A 13,657-nucleotide genomic window follows, 5' to 3' on the forward strand; every position below is an offset into this window, starting at 1 on the left:
TTTACATAGTCTCCTTGACCCAGTTGTGATAAGGAAAATTCCTATCTATATTTGGATCTGTGTGTCTGTCTCGCTCTGGCGTACATCACAGACGTCGCATCACTTTGAGAGAGGAGGTGTCACAACACTGTGATCGCAGGTCTGACAGGGTGATCCCCTTCACCCCGTCTCAGTAGAACACTAAGATTTTACATCATCATGGTCACTTATTTGGTATAAAAGTATTAATTATAAAGAATAAATTAATGTTTTTGCATTTAGGTGAAGCACATGAGGTACATCACATCCTTAAATTTAGTTTGCGTGGCTGTACTGACTCAATTTTTCAGAGTTGCAGCTCATCTCAGTAAAAGGAAAAGTACTTTGGTGACTCACACATACATGAATACCTGTAATTCCTCCAGCTGAGTGTGACAAGCTTAAGTGGCCTGAGACAAATTGTTGAATGGGAGCTATTTTAAGCTACCTAATAGGCGACAATTTAGGAATTCCTATCAGCGAGAGAGCACCAAACGGCTGCATGGCTGTATTTAAAATTAGCTGTATGGTATGAAAGATAGATCTAAACTACTCTATCGTCTACATCAGCGGTTCCCAGCCTTTTTTCTTGAAGGGACCTTTTTCCTATCATTGAGTAAACAGATGACCCCAGAGTAAGTGATAGATGATATGGATGTTTTAGATTATATTTAATGTATAACATTACCGACCAACTGATAAACTGTACAATTAACTCAAATAGTGAACGCAATAACTGCAGGAAATTTGTGTAAAATAAGCAATTTGAGTGAATTTGAGCAGATTACTTCTAAGGTTACTTTTTATAAGGTTGTCTCTGTGTTCTATGTCATTTTTTAAACAATCACACACACTTAAAGGTCCAGTGTGAAAGATTTATGGGGTTATATTGGCATAAGTGTAATATAATTACACTTACATTACTTTTCACTGTTTAAGAATGAGTTGCTTATATCGACATAGGGAGGCGGGTCCTTGTTTACAGAAATCACGATGTTGCACTGCTGTGTTTCTACAGTAGCCCAGAATGGACAAACCAAACATTAGCTCTAGATAAGGCATTCATGCTTTCACATTGGCTCTTGCAATTAGATCAGGTGAATCTGAAAAACAGAGTTTTTTAAACATGAAAGTGCATTATTCAGTATTTTTACTGGTTTAAATCACAGGGGTTCATTTGTTTTGAGAAGAAGAGACCTCTGCGGATAATTCAGCCCAGGTACAAACCACCTGAATGTCAAGATTTTAAGTTATCAGAGAAAAGATAAGAACACATTAGCAGGTGCTGGGCTAGCAGCCCGTCTCTGACATGACAAAAAGCATTGGTGAAAGTGTTATATTTAGTGTTTTTACACCAGTTTTTTAATTAGTCGGGCTCTTGTTTTGGAGAGGAAGAGACCTCTGGATAATTCTGATCCTGGTAAAAAAAAACTCCTGAACAAGAACTCTGAAGGAATTTTAACCAGGAGCATTTTTGACAGGTTGCAATCAGTAAAAATCACCACAACAAGCTACTAAATCCACTTAAATCTCACACACAGTTTCTTGCTTCTTTTTTTATTAAATTCTGTGTTTTTTTCCCGTTAACGATTGGTCATTGCTCTGTTAGCTCTTTGGTGGGTTTAACTGTGCACTTTTTTAATTCCCAGAAAGGCTGTTTAGCAGAAATATAGCCTGCGTTTTGGGTTCACTGTGACCTTATCCTTCAGAACTGATTTAATTCTGTATCTTGAATAATAACACAATTTTTTAATCAAAATCTTTTTTTGTTTGGTTGCAAGTTTTCAGTGTATAAGTATGTAAGTATAGGTATATAGTAGTAAGTATAAGACAAGCACAGCTATACATCAACAGTAGCTGGCATCATTCTATCCAATAAAACATGGATTGAGTAAACATAAATAAAGGTGACAAATAAAGTAAAAAACAAAAAAGTTCAAAAACAATACACAGAAATGTACAAAATAATCCCTCCCCAGTCACTGTCAGTGTACTAGATTTAGTAATAATACACATTTAACAAATAAGAAATTCATTGAAGTTTTTCACAGAAATTAATATTACATATTATAATGAAAATCCAGAAGGCCTGCCGACCCCCCATGATCCCTAGTGGGGGTCAGGACCCCAAGGTTGGGAACCCGTTATCTACATCATGCTTTCGTTTGACTGCTTTTGCCTCATATTCAAACAGGATATTGGCTACAAAAAAAGAGATGTTTTAATTATCAGAAGCCAAAACAGATTTTTACCTTGACTGTGCACTTCAGCAGCAGCAGGCTTTAAACGAAGTTCACTGGTGAGACTTAAATTAGACCAAATCGTTAGTGATTCATGTATAACTTTAGTTTTTGTCCGTTTGCCAGTTTGTTCTTTGTTTGCTACTATATTTTAATATTGTAGCCCATTTATGTTGCACCTTGCAGCAATCACCTATTGAACATGAGGTGACTTTATTGCTTTATTTAACGAACAGCTCAATAAAATTGATGTTTGTTTGGTATCCTAGAATCAAAAGTTCGCATCCTGCATCCCGATGCAACTGCTGTGAATCACAATTACCTCAGATTTTCCAATCTCCGTTAGAGGGGAATGTTCACATTAGCCAATTCGGGGATGGCTTACAAGCGTGGAACAGGCTGAAATCAATGCTTCCTGTCACCTTTTAGCAGGACAAATGGCGCCTATTGTTCCAGCCTATCCCTCCCCCTAAGTTAGACAGCTGGGTTGGATACACAGGCCAGAGAGCAGGGGCTCACCAGCAGAGCGGTGCACTAAAACAAGAGTAAAAACTCCACTCTGACCCTAATCACATCCCAACTTTGAAGAGTCAATCACAGCACTGCAGGGTGGTGTGTTTCTAACTTCTGACATGGGGTGCTTCCAAACAGGCCACAGTGCCGGCAGCAGGTCAGTGTGTGTGTGTGTTTGTCTGTGTGTGTGTGTGTGTGTGTGTGGACTGGAGTCTGGATGCTGCTTGGCACAGTCATGGCTCCTTGACGTCAGCGCTCAGCCCAGACTGCTGCTGCTGCTGCTGCTGATGCCGCTGCTGCTCTCAAACATGTCTTTGTTATTCAGAGCTTTCCATCAGAGAGCGGCGACCTGCAAAACACGGAGGGTGGCGTCAGCTCCGAGGAGGATTACGGGACGGAGGCGCGCGCGTGTGTGTGTGCCATATGCGTCAATGCGCTGGTGTGAGAGGGCTTGCGCGTGTTTGTTTTTGTTTAATAGGCTGTTATATGTTATAGTTTAGATTGATATATTGATGTTCATTTTTATATTCATTATATTCAGATAATGAATCGACAGACCGTATAAACACAGTTCATTTAAATAAGGATTAATTATTATGATTATTATCAATAGTAGTAGTAGTTCCAGTAGTATAAGTAGCACATTATGTCATCATATTTATCAACATCACAATTTCATGATTTTGATATATGACTACTATTTTAATTGTACTTTTATTATTATTATATTGTTGTTATTAATATTATTACTATTATTATTATGATTATATACTACAATATTTATTAATAGTATTATTTCATGATATTGTTATAAGACTTGTTTTTTCAATTATTATTATTATAATTATTATTGTTATTATTATTGATATACTGTATACTAGATTTTTACATTTTGTGGCATTTAAAAAGAAAATACATTTAATTGTTTTTAATGTTATTATTATTATTATTTATTTATTATTATTTTATCATTATTATTATATTATTATTATTATTATTATTATTATTATTATTATTATTATTATTATTGACTACTAGTAGTATAATAGTAAATAGCTGTGTCCATATATATTAATATTATTTTTTGGGCGCCATTATTTTAAATTGCAATATATATAACGATTATGTGTTCTTAAATTTGATCAAGAAAGACATGCAACACAAAACGTCTAGCATGCCCATTTTTTCCATTATAATGTGTAAAACCACTTGTGTACTCCCTTTCAAAATCCCCCCAAATTTAATATAATGTCCACACAATGCTATGGACCGGGTCGGAACCGCACTCGGAGCGGGTCTCCCCGGCGGATCCAGTATACCAGATGGCTGCTGAGCCGAGCGACAGTCCGGCTCCGCTCCCGGCTTCCTCCTGACGACTTCTTCTTCGTCTTCTCCGCACACAAAAAAAATCCGCGACACATTTTGTCAGCAGCCACCGAGCATGGGTCCCTTTGGTAATAGAATAGCCAATGTAATTTGACACTTCAACTTACTGCGCTCTCTCCGAGTCTATTCAGTTACTCACCCACTGACGTTGAGCCCATTCTCAGTGGCCGTGAGGGGGGAAGATATTTAAAAACAAGAGCCGAATATTACCGAGGACTTTCTCCGCTTAATAACCCGGTGAGTAACTGCAAACTTGCTTGTTCCCGGTTGCTCGCGCTGCCTGCGAGCCTCTTGTCTCGGGGAAAAGGGTTTTGTTTCCACTTTGGGCTCAGATTGTTTCTCAACAATAGAGTGACCACTTGAACTGGCACCGAGGAGCACGTCGGAGGCTGGAATAATAAACCGCAGCTTTTTATTTACTATCACGCTGCCCTGTGCCGTCGGGATTGAACCGGCGGGCTGTTAAGCAGGTTGTGCATTTCGTTAGTAACAGATGCCGCGTTGATCTCCAAAGCGTTGGGGCTTGGAGGCTACATTGTAGCAGCCTGTGTGCGTTTTGCTTTGCAGAATGAATCATGCCGCGGTGCGCGTGTGTCTGTGTGTGTGCGCGAGGTGCTTTTAGAGGTGTTTTTTTTTTTTTTTCTTTTTTTACCTTTTGGCTTTTGATGTGCACATTTTAACGTGGGTTCATCCGTGCTATACATGCAGGCTGCAGAATGACTGTGGAGATGCAGGCAGATTATCCATTACATGTCATGCTAAATGTGTATTAGTGAACTTTGCGAACAACAGCACGTGTGATTAAATATCAATGTATTTATGTCTGGAGTTATACTGCTGCTGTGTAAGCTTCACTAGTTGACTCCCCAAATTCCTGCTGTCTGAATATGGAACCAGTTGGGATTGAGGGGGGCCTCTCATATAGAGCTCATTTTCACTTAGACATCTGTCCAGGAAGCAAAAAGCATGGCCAAGTGGAAAAAGTAAGCTGCCTCCTATAGTCAGTGTAAGAGAGTGTTTCTACTGCGTCTCAAACTCCCAATTTGGGGAGCATCAGGCGAGCACACACACATGTGCAGATGTCTCTTGTCTTCTTCTCTTCCTGTTTTTGTTGTTGCTAAAAAGTTCATTCTCCTGGTTTTGAGCTGTAGCATCCGAATTTGTCCCGCGTATGTAGCACACACAGTTTGGACCTGGCTGCTGGGGTTGTTAAAACTTCTGCTGCTTGTTTACATTTCCATGTCATGTAATGCTGCCTGCAGCTCTCTGAACTGACAGACTTTCCCCGCTAAAACTTTCAGATATGCTCTCAAGATGAAGCTGCCATCTTCACGCACCTGATTACCCAAATCCCTGCACTGTTTAATTCATTCACATGCACTCGATGACACATGTGATTGAGCTCTAAACTCTAAACTTTCCTTCATAGATTAGTTTGGTGTCAGATGTAGGAGGAGGTTTTCTGACCTGTCTCCTCCCTCCCAGTCACCCCACCGATGTGGGGGCCCCCAGGTTGGGTTCCTGAATAACTATGGGGCAGACCCCACCAGGCTGACCTTCTTCTATTCAAGTTGAGGATGTTGAAACACCAGCCGTCAAACAAAAGACACATTGAAACAGAGATCTGCAACCCAGCACGTGTGTCTGGGCGCTGAAGTAGACCATTTATCAACTCCCGAGTTTCCTACTGACCAATGAGGAGCACATAAAGGCAGAGTAAAACTGTGAAAGGAGCTGTTTATTCCGACGCAGATTAGCCGGCAAAAAATAGATCCAGAAAACAAAGCTTTTTATTTTCAAATCATATATATTTCAAATCTGTTTTTGTCTGGATTGCAGCCAGCTGTGTGTGTGGCTCTGTGGATTGACAATGGCAACACGTTTGAAGCGCAGGGTGCGAGTTTTTTGCTCTCGCTTTTCCAACCCACCCGATGAGGTGAGAGTAAAGGCGGAAGCTGGAAATGGCTGTGCCACATGGGAAATTATTCAACTCTCAGATCAGAGAGGACACACAAGAGGCCTCATTACCTCCAGCAGTACGCCGGTCAGCCTGTGAGGAGAGCCCGAGTGTCTCAACTAGCTGCTCTTACCTCCTAAAATACTATCTACACGCTGCATCTTTAGCCTTGAAAATACTCCAGAAACACAACAAAGTGTGTCATATTTAAGATAAATGCTGCTTTGATTAGCAGCCTCTTTCTCAACATTGCATGCTTAAATATCTGGCAAACAGGGCTGTTGGATTATGTTTAACAGGGACTCTCAACTTGCTTTGCTTAGGGGCCACTTTTGCAAAATGACAGGAGGCCAGGAGCCAGTTGCAGCAGCACCATACATGTTTCAAGGATTATATGGCATTTCTAGGATTTTAGGATATTTCTAGGATTTTAGCACATTTCTTGGATTTAAGGACATTCCTAGAATTTCAGGATGTTTCTGGCATTTTGGACTATTTATAGGATTTTAGGACATTTCTATCACTTTAGGGTGTTTCTAGGAATTAAGGACGCTCTTAGGATTTTAGGACATTTCTTGGATTTTGGGACGTCTGAAGGATTTTAGGATGTTTCTAGAATTTTAGGATATTTCTAGGATTTTAGGATGTTTCTTGGAGTTTAGAACATTTTTAGCATTTTGGACTGGACATTTCTTGGATTTTAGGGTGTTTCTAAGAATCAAGGACATTTCTAAGATTTTGGGATGTGTGTAAGATTTAAGGAACTTTCTAAAAATTTTAGGACGTTTCTTGGATAGTACGATGATTTTTGGATTTTAGGGCATTCTCCGATTTTTGGACATTTCTCAGATTTTAGATCGTCTTTGGGATTTCACGGCATTTCTCTGATTTTAGGACATTAGGTGGTTAGATAGGACCTCTGTCAAGGGTTCAGGGGATCCTCACCAGCACCTTTTATTAATAAACTCTATTTTGATGCTGTTTCATGCACTTGGGCACTTTATGTATACTTTAAGTACAAAAACAATTCACAGTGTGAATCACTTTATTTTTAATCAGAAAATGGTTGGGGGGCCAGTTGGCACCCTATCAGGGGCCATATTTGGGGTGTGGGCCGTAAATTGAGTATCACTGGAGTTTAATGTCATAATGTTATTGATTCTTCTTGGGAATTCCACCATGTATGGAGAGCCCTCATAAGCACTCTAACAGGAAAAAGGCGAGCGAGTAAGCAACCGACTGCTCTTCCTCCCGCGGTTAGAGCCTGTGGGAGGTTTGTGTAGGTTTCGCTCAAGGTCTTTTTTTGTGTTGTCTTTGCTCGAGAGAATAAACTCCTGGGATGAATCACCGGGCTTGTGTGGCTATTTCCAATGAGTGAGGAGAGAGCAGGGCAAAGCGTGGAGCCCTCGTACAGAAAGTGTGTCAGTGGGCAAGTGTAGTAACTTAATCATGAGGTTTAGTTTGGTGTCAAACTGCACTTTGTCTTTAATAATCCTGTAAGTGTGTTATATGTCAGCAGTCACAACATGGTGGAGGCTTGTTTTGGTGCTGTAAAATCTCTGGCAGTAAGATTGTTTAGAATAATTAGTGGTGGAAACTAAGTTTACTCAAGCACTTTGAGTAAATGTACTGCTTTATACCGCAACATCTCAGAGGGAAATACTGTGGGCTTTGACATTTGTTTTAGAGCTATAGTTACTTTGCAGATAAAGATTTGACATGCAAAGATAATTTCAAATGTCTTGCATGTGTTTTCCAGCCTTTTTGGCTTGTGATCCCTTGTGAAAGAACCAAATGATCCTGCACACTGTTGATTACTTTTAAAGAAACAGTTTTACCAAAAACAGTGTTAACAAAGTGTCTACTGTGATAGACCTTGTGCAGGATTTTTTGGGTCAGTCCACAAGACTTTTTGTAGTACAAGAACTTGTGACCCTTGGACTTGTAAGGATCATAAAATTCAGTCATCAAAAATATTAATAATAAATAAATAATCCAGTGTGGAAAGTAGGGATATTAGTATTTTCTGTGGTTAACCAATTAAGGGCTACATGAAAATTTATTTGGATGGTTATATGTGTCAGTCTGTAGGATAATTTTACCTGTCTCTAGCTTACTGCATTGTGCACCAGCTGAAGGGAGCTAACTAGCTAGCAGCATCAATCATTCAGCGATTACGGCTAATCACGCCTTTTCGATTGAACAGCGTTGCTGCGGAAACATTCTGCCCACCCTCCAGTCTTCCCCTTGAGTGAAACCTGCTAAAGTTTGAGCTCCAACCCCTTTTAGCATCATTAACTACTGTTAGCTCTCTTAGCACCGTTATCAGAGTCAGCACAGCTACTGGTGCTAACATAGTTAACACAGTTAATAGGCACAGTTCATAGTGACCAAAGCTAACCTTCGCTAACCACTGGAGCAAAACCAACAGAAAATAAATTAAAAAGCAAGACATTTACATTGTAAATATTAAAATTTCTCTAAATGGATAGCACTTTGTAATGCATTGCAGGGCTATTGAAGGTCATCTGCAGGTCCTTAAAAAGTTTTGAAATGTATATTAGTAATTCAATTTTATGTATATTAGGCCTTCAAAGTCATTAAACAGTCTTAATTTTGTATTTTTGAGGTCTTAATTGCCTCAGACATTTTAATCTAAATTAATTTATCCAGCTTTTAATTTATTTTTGTTAAAATGAGTCAACCTCTTCTGCATCAAAGTCCACATTTCTAATGTTATAAATGTTTAAATTTAACGCTTAACCTAACACTGCCTTTTTACTTAGTCCTCTATGCCTAAAACTTAGCTTAACCTTACTCACTTTAATAACCATGCTTTTGCATAAAACCTAACTTTGAACAGGACCACATACATAAACTGCTTGCCTTTATACTTAACCTGCAATTCTTGAATAAGAAAAAGATAATTTTTCAAAAAAATCAGTCTTAAATTTTGTAAAAAATTGTCTTGAAAAAGTCTTAAAAAGTATTAAATTTAAGTTTCTGATGCTTGTAGACACCCTGATACAGCATTTAAATATTGCTTTTCAGTATGATTTGTTGCTAATGCATCTGTAATTTTACCTGTAATGTTGTATATTTACACTGTTATTTCTAGTTTTACACCAGTAAGGGATCTGAATATTTAATTCACAATAACAAAATGAGCCTTTCTCCTGCATCATACCACAGTATTCTTCCCACGTGTTATTCTGCATTCCTCATGAATGCAGAATAACGTGACGATTTGTGACGCTCCACCTCGGTGACACGGAGCTGCAGTAACATGTGTACTGATATCCACTGAGGGGTTTTATGATGGAGAGAATGGCCAGACTGTACCTGTCAGCTTGACTGTTGACTGTTAATATGAAGCTTCTATTTTCAAAACACAGCTCAGGGAAAGGGAATCTGTGTGTGTGTGTGTATGTGTTTGCGTTCGTGCAGAAGGGAGATACAGAGCGAGGCGAGGGATGGGAGAGGTGCTGGGAGTGACGCCAGACCACACATCATTTAATCATGTTAGAGTGTGCAACCACTTTGTGCATATTTTCGGTTGCATTGGTGATAGGAGTTGTTATTGTACAAACTGTACACTCAAAGAGAGAGAGAGCCTGTCAGGAGGAAAGACGGTTTGATGGAGATAAGAAATATAACCTTATTTGAGGTTTTGAGATTTGTCAAAATGGTAGATTAATTTCAGTTTTATGAGCATAATACGGTAATAAAAGTCAGATTTTTGTTGCAGCTGCTGCTTGTAAAATGTGTGGAGAAATGTGAAGCATCAACATTTGAGACCACTTAAAAGTTGAGCCTGTGGAAGGATGACCATTGTGCATATTAGCATTGGATTTGAACGTGTCCTTTTGGCTTAATCCCACTGTTGACTCGCCTGCTAAGTACTGAGTGTGTTATTTTTGCTCTTTTTAGGGAGCCCCTCTCCGCATAATCTCACTTAATCTAATCTATCCCCCTTTATAATAGACTGGGAGTGATGTGACTTTATAGAAAAAGCTTTAGTGTAGATCCATACCAAACAGACTTGTGTGCCGGCTACTTCCCCAAACCCCTCTGGCAAAGCTCTTGTGAAAATGCAAGTGACCTCTGCGCCCCTTGTTAGTCTGAACAATAGGCCTGCCTCCTCTTACAGCTGCAGCCATGCTGGAGGGGAAGTTAGCCGGAACAGAAAACACACATCTCATGATTAATAGGTCTAAATACTGTATTTTTGGCATGATCCCACGCCTGTTTGGTACTCTGGGAACATTCCTTCTTTATTTTAAATATCAATTATGTGCAGGATTTAGGGCTGCAACTAACAGTATATTTTAATGATTGGCAGTTTTGTCTATATAAGGTAATAAAAAAAAAAAAAAAGATGCAGCCTCGCTGTCAGAATAAATGTTGGCATTATTTTGTATGTGACTGCAAACCAGAGATGCGTTACATTCATTTAATTGATGTTATTACAGAGAAACTTCATGTTTTAACAGTGCTGTGTTTAATGTGTGATAGGATTTGGGCACCAAAACCACTTGGGTTATTATTGTTTTTCAGAGATCATGTCTTGGCTTAAAATACCCAGTTTTTGGGGCACAGTCCCCGCTGTAAATGCAGTGAGGTCTCTGTAAAAACAGCCACTTTTCATGCCACTGTCCTGGTTAAAAGTAACTGCTCTTTGTGCAAGTCGTGGCTAAAAAAACGCAGCAATTTCTCTGTAAAACATCCAATTTTCATGCAACTATCCCCACAAGAAAAGCAGCAGTGTCTTGGTTAAAAACAACTGCTTTTCATGCCAATATCCTGGCAAAAAAAATGCAGTGACGTCTTGATAAAAAAACAACCACTTTGGTGCCTGTAAGCCACTTGTTAAACAGTAATGGCTCAATAAATCACAACCGGTTTTGTTGTTTGTTGGTCTTGAACTGTAGTTTATATATTATGTATGAAATCAAACGTAACATATTCTTGGTTTGCAGAAATGTACAATACCAACATTTTTTTTCTGGCAAGTTGGCTGTAAATCCTCACATTTAAGATGCTTGGAAGAACAAATGTCCATTTTTGCTTAGAAAAATACTGAAAATTATCATTTGACTATCAAAGTAGTTGCTGATTATTTTGATAAATGTCCTGCCAATCGGCTGATGGATTAATTGACTAATCATTGCAGCTCTAGCAGGATTTGTTGTGTTCTGGAAGATATGGATGAAACAAGTAGTCAATTAATGAATTGGCCAATTAACAGTCTCTGATTCCAGCTTCTAAAATATGAGGATTTACTGCTTTTCTTTGTTTATCTCACTGCGAATTGAATGTCACAGGATTTTAGACTGTAAAATGAAGACATCACCACGTGCTCTGAGACATTGTGAATGTTTTAGACTCAAACTGATGAATTGATGATGAAAGTAATCATTAGTTTCAGCCCTCGTCTCCACTGTACGCAGAATTCTTGTGATTGAAGTTATTTGTGCTCACATTGGCTGTCAAGTTTCCTGAAGATCTGGATGACACGGAAATTAAATCAGAAATTAAAATGCAATTAAAATACACATACTCCACATTTGTTGCCATCAGCAGGGTTTGGACAGGCGAGTTCGACAGCTACATGATAGATATGAAAAAAAACTATCCAATCTGTGTGTCTTAACCCACGATGGATATAATTTGCGCTTTTGAGGCCCCCAGCAGTCGCGGACTCATGCATGTTGAATGTGACATGCTGTGAAAAACATACGCAGATGATGTCACAGCACAGCACCTCGGTGTTAAGTGTAAATGAAAGCCTCTGAATCATGAATAACATCCAGCTTCTCCAAAGTCTCGGCTTCTATAAATTAAACAAGGTCCAACCCATGAACCTTGAAGGGTTGTCAAGTCTTGCAGCATGGTGTTGCACGGCAGACGTGTTTCCCTCCAAAGCGTAGACGGAGAAACTAGCAGCTGCTCTGGAAATGTAAAAACGTCTCAAGAGGTGTAATCTCACTATTAAAAAAAATGGGCACTGGAAAGACTCCTGAGGGGCTCTGAAGTATCACAAAGTCTCTTATGCGCTCTGGAGGTCTTTTTTTTTTTTAGGAGAGAGATCCACACCTCTGATGAGTAATGAAGGTGATTCTGAGCAAGTGGTGGAATTACATTCAACAGAGCCCGCGGGGGTCCATATCTCATTGTTCTCTGACAGGGAAAATTAACTGGGATTTACTAATACACAGGGAACGTCCCCCCCCCCATTCTCTCTCGCTCTCAAAGAAAATGTCTGAGGGTAATCTCTTTCCCCAGCAACACCCCCCCTCCTCCTCCACCAAAAGATGCCTCCCCTACCCCCTCCACTCCACCCCAAACACAAATGTCAAATGCTTTCAACTTTGCTATCAAGATGTAAAAACACAAGCAGATAAAATCCCCAACATGTTGCACCGTTTCTCTTTCGTCTGTTGCCTTATGTCGACACACGAGAGGCTCCGATTTAAATGTTGTTTTGCATTTGTTTTCATTTTGCATAGTCACTGTGACAAAAACCTGAGGTGACCCAAAGTAAAGAGGGCCTCTAGCTTTGAGTTCTTTTCGCAGCACTTGAAAACTTGGTATGTCGCTACTTATGATTTAATATCAGTTAAACATCCAAAAATACATAAATCTGCTTCTTCGGGACTTTTTGCGTGCAGTTTGATCGCATTTGATTGACATAGCGTGTGAAAACAGCCCAACAACTGTCATCAGGTTTGCCTTCAGCCTCTTAAATATGAGGATTTGCTGCTTTTTTCTGTTTTTTATTGCTGAACACTGAATATCTTTGGCTTTTTGATTGAGTAACATGCTATGTGAAGATACTGTATCAACTTGGGCTGTGGAAATTAATGATTGACATTTTTCACTATTCTCTGCTCAGTTAATAGACTTAACAGACGCAATGTGTAATGCCAGCCCGAGGGGGGGCCAGGGGGGCCATGGCCCCACTGATAAAACTACTGCTCCCCCTAGAGAAAACATTTGGAGGTAAACATAACTATCTGTAAGTCCCTGTGGCTCATTTTTTAAGCATGTAGGTAGTAATGCCCACTGAAACAAGACAACTTCAGGCTTTCATTTGTTCCAACTATGTTGGCATAGCTTATCGGGAAGAGACTAAGACAACTGACAATGCCGTTTTTCAGAGGGGTCCGATGAACTCTCAACTCAAGATATCTGGGTGAAAATGGGTTCTATGGGTACCCACATGTCTCCCCTAAACATGAGGCTTGTTCCCAGTTTTGTTCCTTACAATCAATGTACTCCTTCATATTAAAGTCAAAGAACAACTCGCCTATTTGAAATACAAAGTATGTACACAACACATTAAAACATAACTGAGTTTTACATTACTCAAAAGTGTCTAATAGGCTACACAAAGTCAAGCTTCTATGTTATTGTGTATCTGAGAAGCTCAGGATGACTTTTAGGGGGGAAAGCTAGAAAATGAATAAATAAAAATAATAAAACTCACTCTTAACTAGATTTTTATTATGGTTAGTTTGCTAATTTATTCATTAATTACTTT

General features: G+C 39.3%; 1 protein-coding gene across 4 annotated transcripts in view; it reads left to right on the plus strand.

Moving 5' to 3' along the window:
- Positions 1-4,228: 4,228 nt before the first annotated feature.
- Positions 4,229-13,657, plus strand: part of LOC121958533 (zinc finger MIZ domain-containing protein 1-like) — a 143,713-nt gene continuing 134,284 nt past the window's right edge. For 3 of the 4 annotated variants that reach the window (XM_042507502.1, XM_042507504.1, XM_042507506.1), the window contains exon 1: positions 4,229-4,394. The gene's annotated coding sequence lies outside the window, so the exon portion shown is untranslated. The remainder of the gene's footprint in view (positions 4,395-13,657) is intronic. The other variant, XM_042507503.1, reaches the window with a different exon arrangement.

The sequence above is a fragment of the Plectropomus leopardus genome, chromosome 19 (genome assembly GCF_008729295.1).
Source record: "Plectropomus leopardus isolate mb chromosome 19, YSFRI_Pleo_2.0, whole genome shotgun sequence".
Lineage (NCBI taxonomy): Eukaryota > Metazoa > Chordata > Actinopteri > Perciformes > Serranidae > Plectropomus > Plectropomus leopardus.